The sequence below is a fragment of the Anser anser genome (assembly GCF_964211835.1).
Source record: "Anser anser genome assembly, chromosome: 4".
Classification (NCBI taxonomy): Eukaryota; Metazoa; Chordata; class Aves; order Anseriformes; family Anatidae; genus Anser; species Anser anser.
The window spans coordinates 20,515,464-20,537,927 of record NC_139724.1 but is presented as its reverse complement, the minus strand read 5'-3'; the positions used below and the strand labels follow the sequence as shown (position 1 = coordinate 20,537,927).

The 22,464-nt window shown below is 38.9% G+C and overlaps 1 protein-coding gene across 3 annotated transcripts in view; it reads right to left on the bottom strand.

Moving 5' to 3' along the window:
- The window catches only part of SORBS2 (sorbin and SH3 domain containing 2), a 160,006-nt gene extending 139,002 nt beyond the window's left edge, over positions 1-21,004 (bottom strand). For all 3 annotated transcript variants that reach the window (XM_083836402.1, XM_083836405.1, XM_083836404.1), the window contains exon 1: positions 20,304-21,004. The gene's annotated coding sequence lies outside the window, so the exon portion shown is untranslated. The remainder of the gene's footprint in view (positions 1-20,303) is intronic.
- Between the last annotated feature and the right edge of the window lie 1,460 nt (positions 21,005-22,464).

Below are 22,464 nucleotides of genomic sequence, written 5' to 3'. Positions count from 1 at the left end.
AAAAGCTCAGTTTATATTTAACTTGAGCTCCATGAACAAAGAGATTTAAGGAATCCAACAGCTTCAATTTTAGACAACATATGATTGTGTGAATTATAGCCGGCTAGAGAGCTATAATGAACAGGTTGAACATGCAGTGCAGTTTAAATAAATACAAGACCTGTACATACCAAAACACTAGTGTCAGATGCTACATAACCTTACTATCCACATTGCTTTTTTCTGATGGTTACAGGCCAAGCCACCAAACTCTTTTATGTCAAATGCTAATACTACGCAAATATGAAAATAGAAGAATGTTAAAATCATTGTTACCAATACCAATTCAGTACCAAAGTAATGCAATACATGTCTTGGAGTGCAGTATTTCTTTTCTGAAGCATCTTCTCAGGAGGATGATTTACTATTAATATGTAACCCATTCTGGCACCTTGTTTCTTCATACGCTCTCTGCAACTGGTTTTGTGTGAATGATTTACCTGTTAGCATTTATTTAACATGACAAAAAGACTGTTTCAGTATATACTGATATTTGCTTTATATACTAGATATAAGTCAATTAATCATTATCTACAAGAAACACTAGATGCCATAAATACAATATATATCATCTGGCTCTCAAAGAAATCTAATTATCTGTTCATTATTAGTAAACAGACTTGTCGCTATTATCCAGATTATTACCTCATGCTTTTCAAAGGATGACAATAATCATATTTCCCATTTCATGGCTATCAGCAACACCAATTTCAAGCACAATATTTCTTTAGTGTCACCCTGTAGTACAATTTAATTGATGGTGAACAGTCAACCATGAGCAAGAAGTGTACAGCACACACTGCTGATGTAGACATTTGGTTCAAGTCCCCACAGGCTCCATGTCCACGCACTACTGGTCAGAGTTCTGACAAACCAGAAGAATCATAATAGATGAGAGAGGGAAAATTGTTCAACATGCTGATAGACAGAAAAGCTGCCTAACTTCTCCACCGTAGAGAAATACAGGAAATCTTGACTTTCACTGGGTTCCTAGATCTAACCTAAACACAACTGAGTCACTGAAACTTCACGTGCAATGGCTGAAGAATTCTTCTTTTGTGAAGTCAAATGGTGTATGTTTCAAACTATGCAGGTGAATTTATACACCATACAACCAGGTGTAATTACTTTGTTATATTATTCTATACATGTCTTAATTACTTTATCATATTATTCTATATATGCTCTTACTCAGATTTTGTAATAGTAGTGGAGTACCTTCTAGTAACATGATAATGTGCCTAAGTGAATTCCATGTTACCTGCCTCAAGAAGAAACACAAAGAGTATGGATATGTTCTCTACACATTGAAAAAGGCAGGCCACCTATTGAAAAATAAACTGATGCAAGCTTTCAGGACATATGGATTTTTTCAGGACATAGGATTCAGTATTTCAAGAAAGAATGTAGGCATCCAAGTTACTGTCATAGCTACACCTGGAACTTTTTCCTAACCGTAAGGAAACTAAAAGTTGCCTCAATCAACAATCCATAGTGACAATATTAAAATACTACATTTTTTCCCAGCATGGCTACAAACAACAGACACCGAGAAAAGATGCATGTCCCTTCCATAAACCATTTTGAGTCTGGTGCTTAAGCAGCCGTCAGATCACTATTTTTCTATGAAGAGACATTTTGTAAAGAATAGTGAGACTAATGTTTATTAAGAACTCGACAATTTGAGCAATGCATGTTTCAAAGAATTCAAGTTACTGGCTTACTGAAGCAGTCTTGCTCTTATCTACTTATCTGTGGCAGTGCACATGATAATAGTATCTTTATTCAAGATACTTAGAGAAGTGGGAAATTACCTACATCCCTCATGGAAGATGAATTGCAACCTACAGAAGTGACACTCACAGCATGTATCAATACCTTATGGCTTCATAACTCCAGTACTAAAGATCTGGTTAGAGAACGTTCATCTTTCACAAAACTTTCAAATGTAAAGTTTGTTGAAGTCCATACATGGAATTTACGTTTTTTTTGTTTATTTTTCTATTACTTCATTAGCACATTAGTTTTCCTGTATACACAATTCTATTCTCCAGTATCTCAGCATATCTCAAAATAGCTCTCTACATTCAGAAAGAAGAATGGTGTTCCACCTCACCCAAAGTCTTTGCCATCATCTCCTTCAAAAAATTAATGGTACATGGCCCACCTTGCTAATATCATTAGGTAATAACGAAGTTACTAATATTTTCTCTCCAGGTTTACTATAGGAGTGTTTCATCCACATATACCTTATTAGAAAAACTTTGAAATTGGGAAGGAAGAACAAAAAGAGTAAACCTGGAATTTTATTTTTATTATTATTTTTATTGTTTGGCTCATGATCCTTGGAAAGCACTCAGGACACTGTCAAGAGTTATCAGCTAATCTCTGAACCAGCAAACGAAGAGAACTTCTGAATATATTTTTTTACAGAAGTGTTTTACTGATAACATTCATACATTTGAGAGACATGGATCAAGAGATTAAGTATGAAGGATCATGCCCTCACTTCATTAATACCAACTGAAGTTTATGCAAAATGGCAGACGTTTCATGAAGAGCTGCCTGTTCTGTTTTTTCTAGAACAAAAGATCTGTGCTCTCTTTAAAAGGCGCCATCTCTCTTTAGCTTTATTCTGTTCTCATTTTCATCTTTGGAATTTGTTAAGCTTGTTGTCCTCCTTGCCCCCCATGATTACGATAAAAATATTGACTGATGATTGAAAAGATTATCTAAGAACAAAACCCCTAGAGAGATTTTTGTGAAAGATCTCTTGTAAATAAGCAATTCTGTTATCACAGTAAAGTGAGTTTGCTTTGCATCTTAAAATCTGCTTTTCAGGAATCTTGGTATTTCTGAGAAATTCCACAAGGCTACAAAGTGTCACCTACTATCTTCATGGTTAGATACTTCTGAAGATGCAAAAGGCTTTTACATAGAATCAGCATCTATGGATTTGAAATTTTTTTTTTTACAGTTCTTGGAGATTTAATATATCAATTTATTAAAGTAAAAAGCACCCTCAGATACTTATCAAGACAATATTCTGGACAATTAACCTGTTCTCTGAACAGAAGCTGGAAAGAGGACTAGTACCAGATCTTCTGCCGGTTATCTTTGGCAAAACCTGACTGAATTTCACTGATGTCATAGATTTAGCTTTTAATATCTAAGGACTCAACTTTGTTTATCACTGAAAAGGTTGCAATTTTTTGTTGTTTAATACAGCACCATATAATATAGAATCCCTTAAGAATTAAAATAGCTTTAACTGCACACCAAATAAATACATTACAACATAATGAGAGACTTCAAGTGAAGTAAAATCTCAAGTGTATTAAAAAAAACAACAACAACAACAACAAAACCACAACTATTAAAACCATATTATCTAAAGATTTAGAGCCTCTTCTTGGTCACCTGTTGTAACCAATTTCAACACTTATGCCAGTTCCACATAACTGGCAGCAAACTATATTACTGTTCTCCCAATGAAGTGGAGAACACTATAGTCACTGCAGCTATCACAAACTAGACCAGCAGAACGATACGCCTGCTAAGAGCATTATTTCACTAGCAGAACTAACTTCCTCTGTTCCAAGGGTAAACAGTCAAAAATGTATGGGGAAATAAAGACAAAAAGGCTTTTTTTCAGGAAATAGAGAACAGAAGCCTATTGTTTATCTCACTCTCAATATACACCACTAGTACATTGTTTCAAGAACTTCGTACAAGGTCGTTCGTCTTTCAGACTCATTTGCCTTTGGAATGAGTTCAACTACTGTACATGTTTGTGTTTGCTGGGGGGAAGGTAGCAGTTCAACTATAAAGCCTAAACCCCAGACATGTGAACAAGCAAGAACCTTAAACCTGAAAAGCTCACTATGACTTATAAACTCAAATGACTGTGTTTGTTGAACTTGGTACTCAAAAGAATTTTTTGAGGCCAAATCCAACGTTACAAACTTTAAAAACCTCATTTAGCAATATACAACTGCCAAAGCACTGATATATCTTTTAACAGTAGAATTCCCATGCCCCTATAACTCTTCTGCTAGACCAACAAACCAGTATTTCACCTTAATGAAACCACAACTGTCATGTACAATCTTGGATTTTATCAACCTTGCATCTGAAGGACAGACATCTACAAAACGTTCAAGATATTTTCAATTTTCATAAAAACAGTGGAAGACAGTGTTACCCTACCACTTCTTTCTTTCTTCCTTTCTTTCAAAATACTGCTGATAGTCATTAAAACATCCGTCACAGATCCTGAAAATCTGCATTAAACTTCTAGGAGGATTTCAGTCATATCTCCCGCTTTGCTTACACAGAATACTAAGCATCAAGCTACAGTCCAGTCTTTTGAGGACACTGTCCCAACACCAGGTTTCTCTTCTGTGGCACTAAGGCACAGTTGCACTAAGGGACATAGTCTATTGACTTTATAGGTCAGGTTGTGGTTGGACTTGATGAACTTGAAAGTCTTTTCCAACCTAAATGATTCAATGATTCTTTCTTTCCTAGAGCAATTAGAGACCTTGTGTGGTTCACATAACAAGATCCAGACTCTCTTTAGCTTAAAGACAATTTATCTGGGAGAAATGAAAGTCCGAATGCCAACCTCTCCTCCAGTCATCCTGCAATATTAAAACCGGAACAATAAAAGCCTTAGTTGGCCATGGACAGCAACAAAACCCCTTCTCAACGGAGCATTGCTATCACTAGGTTATGAGGTGACACATGCTCCTGTGCATGGCTGCCCCTCACAGTCTCATGCCAGCTGGTCCACACAAAGCAAAAGAAATTCACAGAAGACACACAAGTCCCAGTTCCCTCCTTTTACTTCAAAGCGTTATGCCACAGAGCTCCACATGGCCTAATGTCATTGTGTTCTTTCTTAAACAGCCAGATAATGGCCAGGCCGGCTTTACACCTCCGCACTCTGTACTGAATTTCTATTCCAATTACCATGACTAAATCCACCAAGGAATTAGGCTTCTCAATAATTAACACAATGGTGTTCAGATAATTTGCTAAGCTGCCAATTTTGTAAAGAAAAAATAAGGGACCTACATTACAAATGGTCTTTAATTTTACCAATAAAGCAATTTTAACATTTTCTACTACTCATAGCATACAGGGTAAGGGAAAGCAGACCTACCACAACTGAAGCTTTCAGGCTCTGAATCCCAGGGAGAAGGGAAAGATGCTTGTCAAATCAACACAGCACAAAACCTCTCATTAGAAGTCAATCAAACAACAGTGGTGAGAACCATCTTTCCATAAATGTCCCTTTAGTCAGCTTATCCACTGTGCTACTACAATCCACTTAAATGAAAACACGCATGTGTGCAAAAGGTAAAGACATAAGCAACTGCGTAAAGCTTTAAAGGCTTCCAGCTACAAGTAGATAACACTTAAATGTTTAGAACACAAGATAGTACTGGTAAGGTTTGATATCCTTCTGAATTGGTGTTTTCAAGAGACACTGCTCAAAGGCAGTATCTGGTTTTCACCAAAACCCAACATTTGTATTTGGGTTTCCTACTTCCAATTGCAACACATTAACATAAAAAAATGGCTAAAGTCAGCCAAAGCTCACTGACATACAATTGCTTCAGATTCAACTCTCAGTCTGTTGATAAGTTTTCACACAATTGTGACAGTTATCGATCCCTAAAACTGCAAAGCAGGTAGTTATTTCAAGAGCTCAGCTACATGCCACCACTAGACTCATGCCATTTGCAGCTACACTGCCTTCACTTTTGCTTCAGGTTGCTTACAGGTGAGAAAAGGTGCTGCTGAAACACCCGAGCCATCTCCTGCTCCTGAGGACAAGCAGTCCTCGGGAGCAGTAAGAATAGCAGAAGTAGAAGAAGAGTAGTAGTACAAGCAGTAAGAATAGTAGAAGAATTACTGCTTTCACCAGTACAAGTTGTTGAAGCAGATCTACCCCAATATTGGTATCTTTATCAAGGCCACAGACATCATGAACTCCTTTGGCAATGACATTACTGAATGGACCACTGGAAAAACAAGTCATCTGGTGCACTACAAGGAACATTTGCCCATCTTTTTTGGGGAGGAGAAGTCAACTGCACACGAGCAGCTGACCAGGGAGCTGGCTCAGCACGCTGTGCCTCAGGGCACCAAGGCCATCCGGCCAATGCAGCAGCTCCAAGAACTAACGCGGGTTTTTGCTCAATCTATGTACCACTTTCTGGCAGAATTTGAAGTAAACTTGAACTCTCCTTATGACAATATGTTTTTGCCTCAGACTACACATTCGTATGTCTTTACTTGAGCTGTATCTATAGATTGATTCTGAAATGATTTTCTGATGGAATTGCAGTGACAGACTGGTTATTCCTGAAGGGTGTGAAAACAGATCTGGTTTACAAACTAAGCCATGCCAGCTTGTGAGAAGTCACAAACCATTCTGACTTGGAGCAATAGCTGAAGCAGCAGGCTGAATTTGAGTCAATTCTTCTATTACCCCTCATGCCAAAGGCTTAAGAAAGGCTTTAGGTCATCTTGTTCATTTGCTTCATAATAGCAAATTAACAGGCATATCATTCCTGACAGACATTTGATCAGCCTGTTTTCAGAAGGCAACCAGCAAGAAAGATATCCCAACTTTATAGACACTCCACTGCTTACTTTTTCCTAGCTCTAATTGAAGTGTCCTTTACTGTAATTTAACCCTGAAACGTTACTGTAATTTAAGCCCCAAATGACCTGCTGTTCAGGTGATGTACTTATACAGAACCAAGCTCAAATTCCAAACACGCAAAAGAAGAAAAAGCAGGACCAGCACAACCCAGCTGCCAGCCCTCAGGTAGGTGCCTGCATCTCCACATTGCATAGCAGACAGACTGCACGGCAAGTTTGAGGGCCTGATGGGTAGCCATACTTAGCAGTAAGGCTTAACCAACAGAAAACAATAACGAAAGTAATAGGACCTGAAGAAAATGCTATGTTAGACGTGTCAGATTGTAAGAGATTTCCAGCAGAGTCCCAGAGTTACGAATCTTAGTCAAGAGCAGAATCACTGATCTCTTTAAAGGTGGCATGCACCCCTCCACCCCCCTTTATGGTCACAAAGTTGTTTCTGCAATCACACTGAAGTGTTTAGTTCCATTGCTCTCTGATCACAATAAAGCTGCTTCTCTCCCTTCAGCATCTAGTAAGTTAGAACTGGCCCGTCATCCTTATAGCTTCATGCTATTTGTGAGCACAGAATTTATGAGAATTTATAATAAATAAAGACAATAAATAAATTATATACATGAGCACAAGCTGCGATTCCTGCAGAGAAGTTCAAAAGCTCTAGGACTGCAAGAACAAGAGTGCAAAACCAAGGGCACAAGTGCCATCTGTATCAATGTACACCTTAGCTGTAGAAACATTAGCTGTTTCTACATCAGGCTCTCACAGCTTTATGAAGTTAAGTGTGACCCCCAAAACAGGCTGTAGCATATACCCAATTGTTGGTGCCAGAGAGATGCAGACAGCAGCTTCCCCATGTTTTCTTTCCCACCCACACGCCTGTAGATAAATGTAAGGACTCAATATACAAGTTTGTTTGTAACTGGTCACACCGATGCCATCAGTGGGCATATACAGTTGGATGTTGTTGCATAGCAGCGTGCTCATACTGCCTTGAAAGACCAAAACTACAGTGGCCTTTTTTATTAATATTATTAATTGCATAGATTATGCTCAGAATTATACAAGAAAAAAAAATCTCATGTCCTGGAGAACTCGCAACTGATTTTTTGATTAACTATCTTGACGCTATGTTTACATTGTTCAGACTGATGCTTTCCAGACAGTCCAAATAAGTAGAGACAGTTGTAACTTTGTGAGAGAGAAGTTATTTAAGTATGTTAGAGAATGGGAATGACAGATTGAAGCTTCTAAATGATGCTTTTTTATTTTTGGTGGTAACTACCCTGGTTAATCTCTTCTGTAAGATATATCATGATTAACAGGAACTCCTAAGCAGAAAAGCGCTCCATTCCTGTTCAAATCTCTATTTCTGAAGGTCGTAACTTCCCCAGAGATGCGACAGTCCTTCATGCTAGTAGCTTGGATTGAAAGAAGGACTTGGCTTCAAGGAAGTTCTTCAATTTCCAGTGCTCCCAAAGCTGAAGTTCTAGCAAAATGCCTACATCCCCCAGTGGATATGGATACTCTATAACCAAATTGGCCCTAGCCCATTAAGAGGATGACTGGAAATCAGTGCTGAGGTTTTGTTTGTTTTGCCTTCTTGTTAACAGAAGCACATTAAGTACATTGTCATTTATCATGCATTGCTTCAACTCTTGCTAAGTGAAAATGAGAGCTCTTTCACGGTTTTTGTTTGCTATTTGGTTTCCCTATAGTACCATTAATTGTCAAACATACTAGTCATTTGAAATATTTGTTTGAGCTATATTCATGCTTCTCCTAGCTGGGGAAAGACAAGCTGATGTTTGCTGTGTATAAGGCGAAACAGGATGTTACAGCTGCATTGCCAGCTGTTCCATGCTGGCTTCTTTGCAGGACATTACTAATTTTTCACTAACAGAGCTAGACTCTTTTTTTAAGTGGCACCTACAGCAATGACAAGACAGAAGTCTTTGAGGGTGACATTTAAAGGGTTTTTTAAGCAATTTCCTAATTTTCCTCCCTCAGTACACTTTCACCACTGATTAGTAATGAACATCAGTAATTAATACAAAAATCCAGAACTGCAACCATGTTTTTCACCATAGGCTTCCTTGCTGCATAGAAAAATTATTCAAGATGGTCTATAGACACAAATTTAAAGTAACACTTTCTTGCTATCTCAGATTTTGGTAGCCAGTATTCATACACATTGATGGGGTACATGTACTTTTCAAGAGCTGCTGTGCACACACCTTATGTAAACCAGGCCTTAAGAGATCCGAGGTGACAGAACAAAGGCCAGCAATAATGAGGAAGGCAGAGAGAAATGCTCTTGAGAACACTTTCAAACAGCACATGATATGACTACATGTATTTTGAACGTTGTGTAAAGGAAGCAGCACCTCTGCACATACCATAAACCTAAATCCCCAGCAGATGAAGTTATAAGGAAGAAGGCTTGAAGAACAGAAATGAAAACATCACAGTCTCATTTGGGCAGATCCTAAGGCATGTGAGAACCGGAAAACAAAGCTAATATAATTTAAACTAGTTATTCCATTTTGTATCCCTAAAGTTGTACATTTATTAGGTAATTTCCTCTTTGAACAGCAAACATATGGAAATGCGGATTTCCCTTCCTAGAAATTGTTTACTTCCTGAGAACTTCAACATCCTCTGCTTTTCAAAGTCATCCACCTATTATTTATAAAAACTGAAAGACCTGTTTTTGCCTCAAGGTTTTTTAATTTTTCGTTAGTTTGGTCCTGGTCAAAACAAACTCTCAATTCTAATCCTTAGACAAAGATCAGTAAAAAAGTAAAAATAGACTAGCAAAAATATGTACTTAAAGGATGAAGACAGTGACTTTTGCTATCCTCTGCTTCTAGAATGGCTTGAAAAATTTATATATGTGGAAAAATAAATTTGAGAGGTTTAAAGGTAAATTTTTTCTATTAAATTTACAGAAGATAGTTAATTTTTCCAGATTTCTATCTTACCTCTTGGAAAAGAATGTAGAGATAAGGACATTGTTAAATTAGCATTGTATATACAAACATCAAAAGCAGGCATTTTTTAACATCTCAGCAGAAGTATGGTTATAACAAATGTAGTGTTCCAAACATGTTATGCTCCATGCATTGCTTTGCTTTCTGCTATGGACCACTTGACATGCAATTTAAACTCATGCACATTTGATTTCTATGGCAATTAAAAAAATTGCTCATAAGGAAAATACTAGAAAAGCATTTTATTTATTTATTAGCCTTTGCATTCGGATCAGCAGGGTGAAAAGAGATGATAAACGACTGACGGTTACCTAAAGACTATATTTTGAAACCAGAGTACAATGGGTGTAGGAAATCACTAATAGTAGTTTTACATAGTACCTGTACAGCTTTGGGTTATTTATAACAATATCAGTTAATGATAGACTGGTGGGATGAACTAGAAACGTGAATCTCGATCAAAGTCTAAACTGTCCCACAGTCAAGTACTTCAAATCATTTTTATACTTTTAAAAACAGAAAAAACACTTAAGTAAGTAAAAAAACCTCTATGCTATAAACCTATGTGATTGATACTTTAAAAAGTAAGCATACAAAATCTTCTTATGCTAACATATCAAAACATTACAGCCTTGATAATGGCAACTTGATATCTCTATTTCCTGATTCAGCCTCTTCATAAAAGGTGACCCCTTAGCTTCATTTAGATGGCGACATTTCAAACTTTCACATATTTCCAATACAGACAGCACAAAATAAAGCATGATAAAACACCAAAACCACACAGACTTCAATTTTCAAGTCTGATTGGCGTTTGTGGGCTTCAATCCTGAAGTGCACAGCATAATTTCAGAGTAGCTTCTGATGTTTATTAAGTTTTAGAATGCAGAATTATGCATCTACCATGAAATCCAAAATTTTTTAAAAATTGTGCATATAAGTGTAAAACAATTTCCAGTAATAAATACTGTAAATGAGGTAGGCAGATTCATTCAGATGGTGCTGATCTTTTCAGCATGGATTTAACTAATGATAAGACTTAACTGCCTACCTACATTTAGAAAAAAAAAAATCATTGTTTCAAGTGACAGAAATAGACATAAGTACTACATTTTTGTTCAGCTTATTTGAATCTTTCCAGTATTTTACTAGGAATTTTAGGTTAGGGGATTAAAAAAAGTTAGATGCTAAGCCCTTTTCAGTGGGAAAATTTCAGCAATTACAGTAGGAGATACTCATTTAAGGGTAAGAAATTACATTGCAATGTTTTGGAAAAAAAAAAGAAGCATACAAATTTTACACTCATACTGTATCATTAGATTTTACATATGAAAGATGCAACTTTGTCATGGCATTATCAACTACTAGTTCTGAAAAATGCTTGTAACGAACCTAAAGAGAAGCTGTTCCTAAACCTAGTGGAAAATAAAGCCTATAGAAGTCTGATTAAGATTTATATAACACTGAAAGTGATAATAGAGTTATACAGATTTCTGAAAAGGCTACACATAAGAAAGCTTACAGTGTAATTGTTCTTTTAAGTCATGTATGAACTCAGGCCATCTTCAAGCTTCTGGTCAGCTGTAATTTAAAAAATCAAGTATGTGCACTGAAACAAACAAACAATTCACATTTTGTATGCTTGATACCCGGGTATATAATGCAAAACACAAAGAAGATATCCCACTAACATTCTAAAACACTTTGTCCCAACCAAAACAATTCCCATAAAAAACAAACTATTACCAGGTATTGGAAACATTTTTTGTAGTAAGAAAACAGACAAACATACAGAAAGTATAAAAACAATGGATAGGAAAGAAAAGAGACTCTTAAACAAATATACAGATAAAGCAGAAGAAGCGGATAGCTCGAAGCGTAAATAGCTTTTTCATATCTGGGTTGGGAAACTGACTTCAGAATTAGAGAATCAAGTATTATTCTTTTATAGTGGCCAGATGGACAGAGCACTGCGGCAGCTTCTCCCGTGAAGTGTTACTCCTGCTGCCTGACCCCTATCCACAGAATCGCATTATTCCATTGCTGGTGGAAGACAGCTAGAGACAGTCTCATTGCGATAGGGAGGCTCAAATAAGTATCTGTTTGAAACTTCTAATGCTTCATTCTGAAGTGTTTGTGAGCAGCCAAAACTTAACCATTTGGGTATAAAACTGAATTGTACATAAAGGCCTCAACTGCAGAAGGGGATCACAACTTGCTTCCAAATCTGCAAAAGAATTAAAATTCTAAGAAAGTGTACATATAGACACTAAATACATGAACATCTGTGGCATGTGCTGGTATGCTGTGTGTAAGTCAGAAATTTGACTAGAATGCTAATAATGACATTTTTTTAAACACACACCAAAATCGAGTATATGAATTTCTCAAGAAGCCACCTCATTTTTCCTCACACCTGCTTCCCTTCACTCTCTGGAACAGTATGGGATAGTTTATCCTGATGAGATTGACTTTTCTTTTTTAAATTTAATTTATTTTTTTTTTGCCCCCTATCAGGAATGCTGTTGTTTAGGCCTCTGTCATCACACAATTTAACTACAGTATCTGGGCCCCTACTTTTCAGTAATGTTGTCTGATCAATGTAAAATGTGCCCCATGAGCCCACTCTAGCTTTTGGCTTTGAGGCCACCGCTCTCATTTGCCCTGGAATAGTGGGCACACATTGTCCACCAGCGGGCATACAGCTGCCTCCTCCTCTTCCCACCACCACAACTATATCTCCCCTCTCTTCCCTTTCTAGAGCTGTCACAGTTCTCTCTGCTTGTCTACTCTTGCAACTCCCAAGGCTCTCATCACAGCTTTGTACAACTTCTGCTCGGATTCTCCCACATACTCTTCCATTCATTTGTAACAGACAGTATCCGTCTAGCATAAGAACACTTCCCAAGTTTATCTACCAAGATACTATTTGCTTGTTCCTCAAATCCCTTCTAAATTTTAATTTCTGCTAAGCTGCCTACAGGAAAAGAGGAAAGTACTGGTATTATGGTTGAGTGGTCAGAGACATTTGTGAATAAATGTTTTTCAGTTTACCTTTGGAATCGCGTGTGATCCCTCTCGTGTGCCTAACACCTAGTGCAAAGAGAACTCAACTCCAGTCCCGTCTTTGCATGGTGATGTTCTAATATTGACAGAAACAATTACTTAAATGTAGTTTCCTTTCAGACAGCAACTAAGGTGACAGTCTTTTTATCCGTTCATTAGGAAATAATTTGTCTGCCCTTTCTCTTCTGACAGCTAATGATACCGAGAGAGCATGCCAGAACTGGAAGTAGAACACGTCTACATAGAAACAGTAGAACACTTGCTGTTGTACAGTTCATAGCTGTTACTTAGTCATACTGATGTATTTATCTTCACTCGCGGTTTTATCTAAACAGTAACTGATCTACACTTTAAAGAACTGTATTTAAGATAATTACACCACTAAATACTACGGGAAGTAAACAAATTCATACCTGAATTAATTTAACACATCTCCACAATTACTTTTGTTTTGCTTTTAAGAAAACCATTGCCTTAAACTGGAAGGCATCCTCCTAATGCTTCACTATAGTATGTATTAAGTAGAACAGGTGCAGATTTCCAAGCTATTTTCTAGGGTTTGCAGTTCTGATAATAAAACGTGTCCTGAATCTGGCCTTTGCCCAAGACCATAAATCTGTGAATAAAATGCCACTGTCAAAAGCACAGGAAAGTGTAAATCTACAGCTATGCGAGTAATGAATTAAAAACCTCTCCTGTATTTGTTTAAAAGTAGAAGGATAATTTACAAGGCTCAGATTACATGATCTATATCTGCAGAGCGACCCTTAAAGAGGTTTGTTAGAGAACTGAATTTGCCTCAATATCTCTGTTTTGCATGTATGTCAAAACAGAGCCTTTGGTTTGGTCTTTATTCTACTGTCAGACCTGTCAACACCTCGCTTAGCTCTCACACAGTAGCACTTCATTTGATTAGCCTCTTTTATATTTTGTTTATTCAAAGCAAACCATTTGATTGCATTGCTCACACTGAAATTATTTTCTTGAGATTCCTAAGAAGTACAGATTTGTCCAGAAGAAAAACACTGCAATTAACATGAATCTGATTATCTGGGAGAATGTCACTGCTCAGAGATCCCTGTTAATTAGAAATTCACTAGAAATAAAATTAAATAAAAATAGTGTTGGCAACTGCTGGCTTCTGTCTTAAGTTGCTCATTAAAATGTGTAAAATGCATAACTGGCTAGAAGGAGCAGTGTGATATACACAATCAATATGAATTAAGTGATGCATACCGAATATTTTCCATCACCATCCCTTTGTGATGCTACTGCTTGCTCATCTCCAAAATCCTTACTGTATGTTAAATAGAAAAGAAAATAGAGAGTTGATACGTGAAACAGACAATAGCTGCTTAACACCTGAAAAAAAGTTAAAGCACAAAATGCACCAAAGTCAGTAGTGGGAGCTCCATGTTAAAAGGGAAGCTTTCATTTAGGCCAGTCACTACAGTTGAGGATTGCCTCAAAAGCTACAGTCTTTTTGAAATTCAAAACCTCCACAGAAGTCTCATGGTGTTTAAAAGCAGTATATCAAGCCTAAACTGGGGACATCTAATCCATTACCCCACCTGCTTCACTGCAGAGAGCAAAACATTCTGTGCTAGAGATTTACTGAACGGCCTTCCTAAAACACCATTTCTTTGTAGTTCTCACCAATTACTAATCACCTCATACCAATGATTCCATCCTTATTTGCCACAGCCAAACTACAAAAGTTCTCATTATCTGCATAATAGAGTAGAGAAATTGAGGTTCTCAAGTGAACATGAGATTCAGGGACAAACAGGCATTTAGTACCTTACAAATCTCATTTTGCACCTGCTTGAATATTTGGTGCCAACATCTTGGATTTCAGATTACGTTTATGCTTACAAAAAGGAAATAATTCTGTTTTTATACTCGTGTATCATTTTTAATATTAAGATAAAACGAACAAAGACAACATTTAAACATCCAATTTATTTATGTTTACACTACACTTAGTTCGCTTAGTTCTGTGGCTGTGGATTGCTAAGTTTCCCTTGTGGACACTTGTAAGAGTGAAAATACTGTTTATATTTATAAACACAGACCTCTGTAGTAATGTGTGCAATTCCCAGTTCATGCATTTTTCACACATCAGAAATGATCCAGACACCTGCACCATGGACAGCCTCCCCCTTCTCATTTCCTAAAATGAAGCTTTGGTGAAACAATGGCCTTTCAGAAGTCAGTCCTATGGTGTATCCTTGCTATAGTCTGATTCAAAGCAGTTTATGAGATTAGCTGCCAACAGCGATTAAATGTTTTATTTATATTTAATTTTATTCCGATCAGGAGACCAGAAGTAGTCTTAACACTAACTGCCATGAATAGAAATTTGTACTCTTACAGGTTTTGTGGTAGTCTACCATACTTTGACACTTCATGTCATTAATTACAGTAAAAATATAAATCTGACCACCCTGTTTCCATAACTCCACCTTTTCTGTACATAGTAAACTGAAGAACTAATCTCTCTTCCACAAATTACGTTCCAGAAATCCCTATTTCTATTCCTTTACTGGTGTTACTTACAGCTATATCTAGAGACAGGTCACTATATGTTATGACAAACATTGACCAGACCTCTGTCAATAGGAGCCTATTCATCTTTTAAATTCGTACATCAGGTACAAATATTTACACCATGCTGACAAAACAAAATCTGCTGCATCTTCTGCACCCTTATCACTTACCATGGACACGATGTTTAAGTAGTTATCTGCACCTTTTTGCAAAGTGGCACGGTTTGCAAGGTTTGCAAACTTGTGCCTATCCATGCTTTTCCCACTGAAAAATATATGGCTTTATTAAACATAACACTCAAGGTTCTCTGTGGTGACAAAGCTTTACGTTCAGGCTAGAGTGCAAGTCCGAGGACTTGCAATGTACTCAAAAGAACACACATTTGCTACATCCTGCTCTTGATGCAGTTGCTACACCTTCTCATCATGGGCTACGCCATGCAACCCTAAGCCTCTTAAAGAGCATTACAGTTACCGTTCAGTATTACTGTGGCTGAACTAGGAACTCACCTCTTGTCACTCCTAAAAGAAAAATGTCAGTAAGGAACAGGACCCACTGTTTTTAAATTGTTTGAAAAAAACAAAACCAAAACAAAACACAAGGACCTTTCCAGCTAATTTGACCTTCAGTCATAACTACTGATTTCCTATTAGTAGAACTGTTGATCCTAAAAACAGCCTTAGACAACAATGCATTTTACCACTTTTATAATCCTGTAAAAGGTTGATTTCTCAGCTATGAAAACTGCAGTTACTGATTCCCTTGGGCTTTCTCCACGCATCTTTGCCTGTCTTTTTGGATTCTGAAGGAGCAAAAGAGTAAAAACTGCTATGCTTGTGGACAAACCTAGCTAGTCAGCAACCACTGCTGAACTAGGGGTAACTTAACTTACCCATCAGACAATTCAGCTGTACACTGCTTTAATACTTGTACATAAAATGCAAGACAAATGCCCTACAAAAAGTAAAGCTTTCAAATTATTTATCTGCTGAAAAGGCTAATGAAAAAGTTTACTGTGTAATGTAATTATAGTAAAGACTGGGAGGAAAAAGGATTGCTTTTCCTGCTGTCTTATTTCCCCCACCAATCCTTTGAGGCTTGGGATTCTCAGCATCAGCTGTTTATATATATATATATATATATATATATACACATATACTTATATATACACACACACACACATAAATACATATATATTATGTTACCTAAGTTATTTAAGAACACAGAACTACATCTGTCCTGTTCAACCCCTTGATGGTGGCTGGTGACGTTTTTAAGGGTGGATGGATCAGAACACCATCCTTATTCAGTACAGAAAGATTAAAATTAAGTCTGTTTAGGGAAAGAAGCTAGCAATAATAGGAGAAAAGGCTCAGCCTTTGGAATTTCCTGCTTTACAACAGCATTAGCTATGCTGTATCACTGTTATAGAACAATAAGTTTGAACACAAAAATACAGTTAATGCTTCAAAGAAACTGAAAGCAAGAGTAAATCTAGAACGTTGTCATTCGGCATGCTTTTACTCAAAGATACATGCTGCCTTTTAAGTATTTACTTCTGTCCACTATCCCACCACAATCCTTCCCATACATGAGGTTTTCCATAGAATCAGTGCCTTTGAAAGTCTTTTTAGCTTTTTAGACTGGGCTCAAGACCATTAAGAAACTTCATAATTACAGAAGTGTTGTCATCTCCTAGAGACTTTTTTTTTTTTTTTTTACTTATTGTTACAGTAGAATACTTTTGTTAAAATGCTTGCATGAGAAGAATCCATACTATTTGAAGAAAAATGAAGATGGACTGAATATTATGGTAGTCATCTCTAATAGGAAGCTATGCCCTACATCCAACAGAATATGAAGAAAATACAAACTGTCAATGAGTAACTCACTTGATGCAATACTGAAATAGTGACAACAAAAAGATCAGTGTAGTAGGACACTATCAAGCCACACATTTATAAAATTCAAGATTACAAACAATCCAGAATTGTTAACTTGTATGTCCATGTTATGCAGACAGACTTGGTGGAGCAGAAATACTGTTTCAAGGTAACACCTGATGCAATTTACCAGCTCCAGATGCACCCTCGTCATTGGTGTACTATACTCAATACCTGATCCTTTCAACACAGAGGTGGCATTTGGCCATTCCATGGTATTAATGTTATACAATGTACCCTGATCTGGTACCTGAGTGTGTTTTCTGGGCACGTGCTATCTGTATTTTTACTCACAGGTTGACCTTATATGTAGGCATACTGCATTTTGGAGACTAGTCCATAGGCTGAGGGTAGGTAATGTTCTCACACCAGCTCTCTCACAGGGTTACTGTGCTCCACAAACCGCATGGTTGGTTGATGCTTATCACTGTTTACTCAAAGCTAGTGATTTTAAACAAACATACCAAACAACTGTTACAGCACTTGATTAAACCTTCTTTAGTCACCCTGTTTGTTCTTGCTATTTGCACCTGCTACTATGATACTACATTTTAAGATTGATCTGCCTGCTTTTGCTTTGTTGGTAACCTGTTCATGATCACAATACATGGCTCCAAGGTCACCTTCTAAAGTCATCTCTCTCAAAAAGAAGTGACTAATGTTAAACCATGACAGCTGGTGATATGTACATCACTGCAGACCAAGAGTCTGACTTTGCATAACCTACACTTTCAAATCATGTATAATCATTTCTTGGATTGAAATCATCATGGCTCTACTGAATCCTGAAAAACTTCTACACTTCAGCCAGAACTTGATCACATCCTTTCCATTTCTGAATAGTCCAATTTTTCTTCTGTCATATTATTCTCAAGGTCTTCTTGGTAACCTTCTGCTTATTAACACTTTTCAGCTGATTATGAGCTGAAAAACACCCACCTTCTATGCCCATTTGCTTTTGACACCAGTGACAGGATTCTACCCCTTCATGCCTTACATCATGTACAATTAGCCCATAGTGGAGAAACTCTTTACTTAGCTGCTGTTTCTTACCTCCACCTCATTAAAATTCTTCCTCCAAACTATATTCTATTGCAGCACCTCCATGGCCATTACTGAGAGTCACCAATTTGATTTACAAATAGCTCAGAGGGATCAGATGTTGCCAAAGAGACCGTAAGGAAACAGGGAAGCTGGGAATTGATATGAGAAAAAAGACAAAGGGAGAACAGCAGAATGGAAAGAATGCATAACGCTGTTCTCAATAATAATAGAGTCTAATAAGATGCATCTATCAGCACCTAACTGGGTGTACACTGTTTACTGACTTGTCATAGTGAATCCTGCCTCACATGCTTTCTAACAACATAAATTGTTCACAGTGAGATATGTCCACCTCGAACTGTAAAATCCTCAACATTCTGCTTACTGCTATATCTGTAGCTCTTACTGTTATAGCAAAAGCTCTCTTTGTTAGAGGGTTACAAACACCTTAAAGGAAATGCTAGCTTGGCTTGTTTATCATTTTCATCATAATTACAGACTCATTCATGAATATGCATGTAGTACCACACTGTAAATACGCATTCCACTTTATAGAACGCAGATGAAAGCAGCTCTCTCAACAACTTACTGTGTGACCCCTACACATGGGTATAAGAAAGGACTCAGGGTGTGCATTCACCCATTAACAAAATCCTGCAATGATTCAAGGAAGATGGAGCTTTTCTAATGGAGAAAATGCATGGTAGCAATCCATTTATAAACTGCTGTTTCCAAATGTGTCTCATTTGGGGGATGGTTGCTAACCATGCTTGTCCAAATACCTTTGCAGGACATATACACAGAAATAACACACTGGAATTTGGCTCCTAATTACAGAACACTGGTTACTAATTTAACTATAAAGATACCAGACCTCAAATTCCTCATCCAATGTCTTCTCAGCTGTCCAAACAAATGGCTCATTTCAGTGTAACTGAAATCCACGTAATTATTAAGAATTAAACCAATTATCATTTCATTTTCTGTAGCTGCAAAGTAAATCAGCATATTTGGTTCAGTTGTCAGAATAATTTAATGCATTTCAGTATCAGGTAATTCAGAATACATTTGGAAGTTCAAGAAATGCTACATTTAATATAAAAATTTGTATTGATGCATTGTAGTTTTATTGACCTGCTTCTAACTATAGCTTTCATCACTAAAACAGACGTGCTGCGATTAATACCTATTCAAAGGAGCTCATTTTGCATTGAAAATCTACAGCATTAGCCTACAGCCCCCATCAGACGACTTATCCTGTTTCCATCACCGCCTTACATTCGTCTTGATGTTTTTATTTGTTCTAGCTTTTGGTAGAAAGCCTGCTGCCGAGATTGCTCAATAAAAGTTTAACCGTCTTGTGCTATTAACGTGCTCGTGCTCCATGTGGAGTGCTGGTTTCCTTCCTTTTATTGAACGCCAAACGGAGGGACACAATGGGCGTGTTGTGCTCCGTGCAGCACGGTATGCGCGATATCTTCGGAAGGGAGGTGTGAGCTGGCTGCGATACCACTGCTCTTAGCAGCACAAGTACCACGAACTAGTCAACCACAGCGCTGGGGCATGCAGCACACTGAAGGCTGGTGAAAAAAGCTGCTTTTTATTATGACCTACATACCTCACGGCAGCAGCCGGACAATTTGAGGCTAGTTACGCTGAGGCTGAGCACAATGCACGAATTCTAGTAACAAAGAACTCATTGAGTTAAGGCTTTATGAATACGTTTGTGAGTTTACGATGCGTTATACCCCACGGCATCCTGACAGCACAAAGCACGGTGGGAAACAAACAACAACAACAACAAAAAAACACGTTTTAATAGAAAACGCGAGCATATGGCTTTATCCCCTATCGGAGGCATCCTTTTGCATCGGCAACCGCACGGCGCATCGCGTTGAGACACCGACCAGCACGGATAAAGCAATCTTACCGACACCCCCACGACCCCACAAACCCCCCCGGGTCCGAAGCCGCCCTTTAGGGGCCGAGATACCTGCAGCAGCCGGGTCCCCGCTGGAAGCCTCGCTCGGAGGGCGGCTGCACAGAGCGGGGAGGCTCCTCGCCGGCACCACGCACCTGCTGGCTGTGCGGCAAGGAAAGGCACCCGCTGCTTCCCCCGGAGCTCCGGCTTCTCCCCCGGGAGCTGCTAGCGAGCGGCTGCGGGAGCGCTGCGGGGCAGCCGTGCCTCTACGGGGCGGAGCGCGGCTGGGCAGCCTGACAGCAGGTCCGCAGCGGTGCCGCGCCGCATCCCGCCTCCTCCGAGCGGCCGGCGGCACTCCCCGGCTTGTCAAAATGGCAGCCGCGACGCGCGTTCCTCCTCTCCTCCTCCTCCTCCTCTTCCTCCTCCCTCGCCGAGGTCGGCGCTAATTGCGCGGCGCCCCGCTCCCCGCACGCAAAATGGCTGGGCCCTGCGGCGCGGCGGCACGGAGCCCGCTGGGCTGCCCCGGCTTTACGCTGCCATGGCAACGGCCGCCCGCCCGGCCCCGGCACGCCCCCGGCCGCGCAGCGCCGGCCCCGCTGCCCCGAGGGACCCCGCCGCGGGTGCGGGCCCCCAGCAGGGAGAGGAGGCAAGGTCTGAACCGTGGAGAGCTGCTGGCGGACATACGCTGTCCTCGTCTCCCATCTCGAGCACCGAAGGAGGCAACACGCAGGCAGCGCTCCTCCACCTGAAGTTTTGAGAAATAGTGGGGAGCAGCGTCCATGCATGCCGTACCTGACACGCAAAAAAATTGAGTGTTAAGTGGAGGAAGATTTCTTTCGGCCCCTACCTAATCGCTGACAGGGCTGGGCTTTCTTTGCACAACAAACCATGGCCTTCCTTGCGAGGTGTGGTACTTATACAGGGTTATAGGGCCACATGAGGTTTACCAGCCCTGCTGCTCCACCCCTCCAAGCCAAAGCTCTGCCACCAGGGCCCAAGACACCCACTGGTGTCTCAGTGCAGTCCCAAGCTGAGAACTGAGGGCCGCTGTGGCAGGTTTACACACTTCTGTCCCCAGTATCTTTACACCGGTGTCCTTGTGTGAGCAGTGGTCTCTCTGAAAGCATTACAAGAGGAGAATGGTCTGCAGGGGACTACCATTTGTCTCACTGGGGAAAAAGGAGGTAAATTGTTTAGATTTCTGACATGACAGGGCTGAAACATTCCAACACATTCAAAATCGGTGCTTCAATATTAATTTATTCTTATTTCTTTCTCTTAGACTTCTTAAAAAGAAAATAAAATAAAGTTAGCCATGTCTCAAACTGCAGTTGGTGCTAAGAACCCTGTGCTGGCATGAGACAAAAGGACCTTCAGCTGCCATGACTCAAGCACATACTTTCTGTGCCGTGATTACTCTCCAGCAGTACTTTCTGATCAGAAAAGGAAGTCTGCTGGTTTGGCAGCCTGATTCTGAAGCTTTTGGCTAGAAAACATTAAACTACTGAAGTAATTATTTACACACAAAGTAAGTATTAAAACAGAACCAATCTGCATTACAAAAATACCATTTCACCATGATTAGCTCACTAACTTTTTTTTTTGTTAATAAGCAACATGAAACAGACCGCAGATCCAGTCCCTTTCTTCTTAATGCGCTGATACAGTCACTGACTCTAAACGTTCTTCAGAAAGTGAAAACACAAGTGAGGTTTCCGTCACTTTAATGCACTAACATACTGTAGTTACAGTCATAGTATTATTGACAGGCAGGCTGAAGTCTTAGCTTATGGAAAAGCAGAGGTAGTGAGTTTTTAAACAAAAGGTTAGAGCCTGAAAAGATTTGAAGATGCTTGTCCGTGTCTGTATATCTACATACAGTTTTCTTAACACAGTGGAAGCACATTACTTTCCTAAGTGTTCTTGAAGTTACTTTAGAGAAACTGCCTCTAGAATGCAAGTTATAATTCAATCTTCAGGGCTCTAGATCTGTTTCTAACATAGCCATACTTCATGTTAAGAGTGATGGAGCTTTTGTCTGTGGTACACCTATAGGACTTATGACATGTATGTACGTGCAACCCTTCCTTGTCTTCACTGACATAAGCAATTAAGTAGAAGTTGGAAGAGGCTTAATCCAAGAGCAGATTATGGTTTTGATTCAGCAAGCCATTAAAACACAAAGTGTGAGAACCCAACCTATTTGATATTACTTAGAAGCTCCACAGAAGTC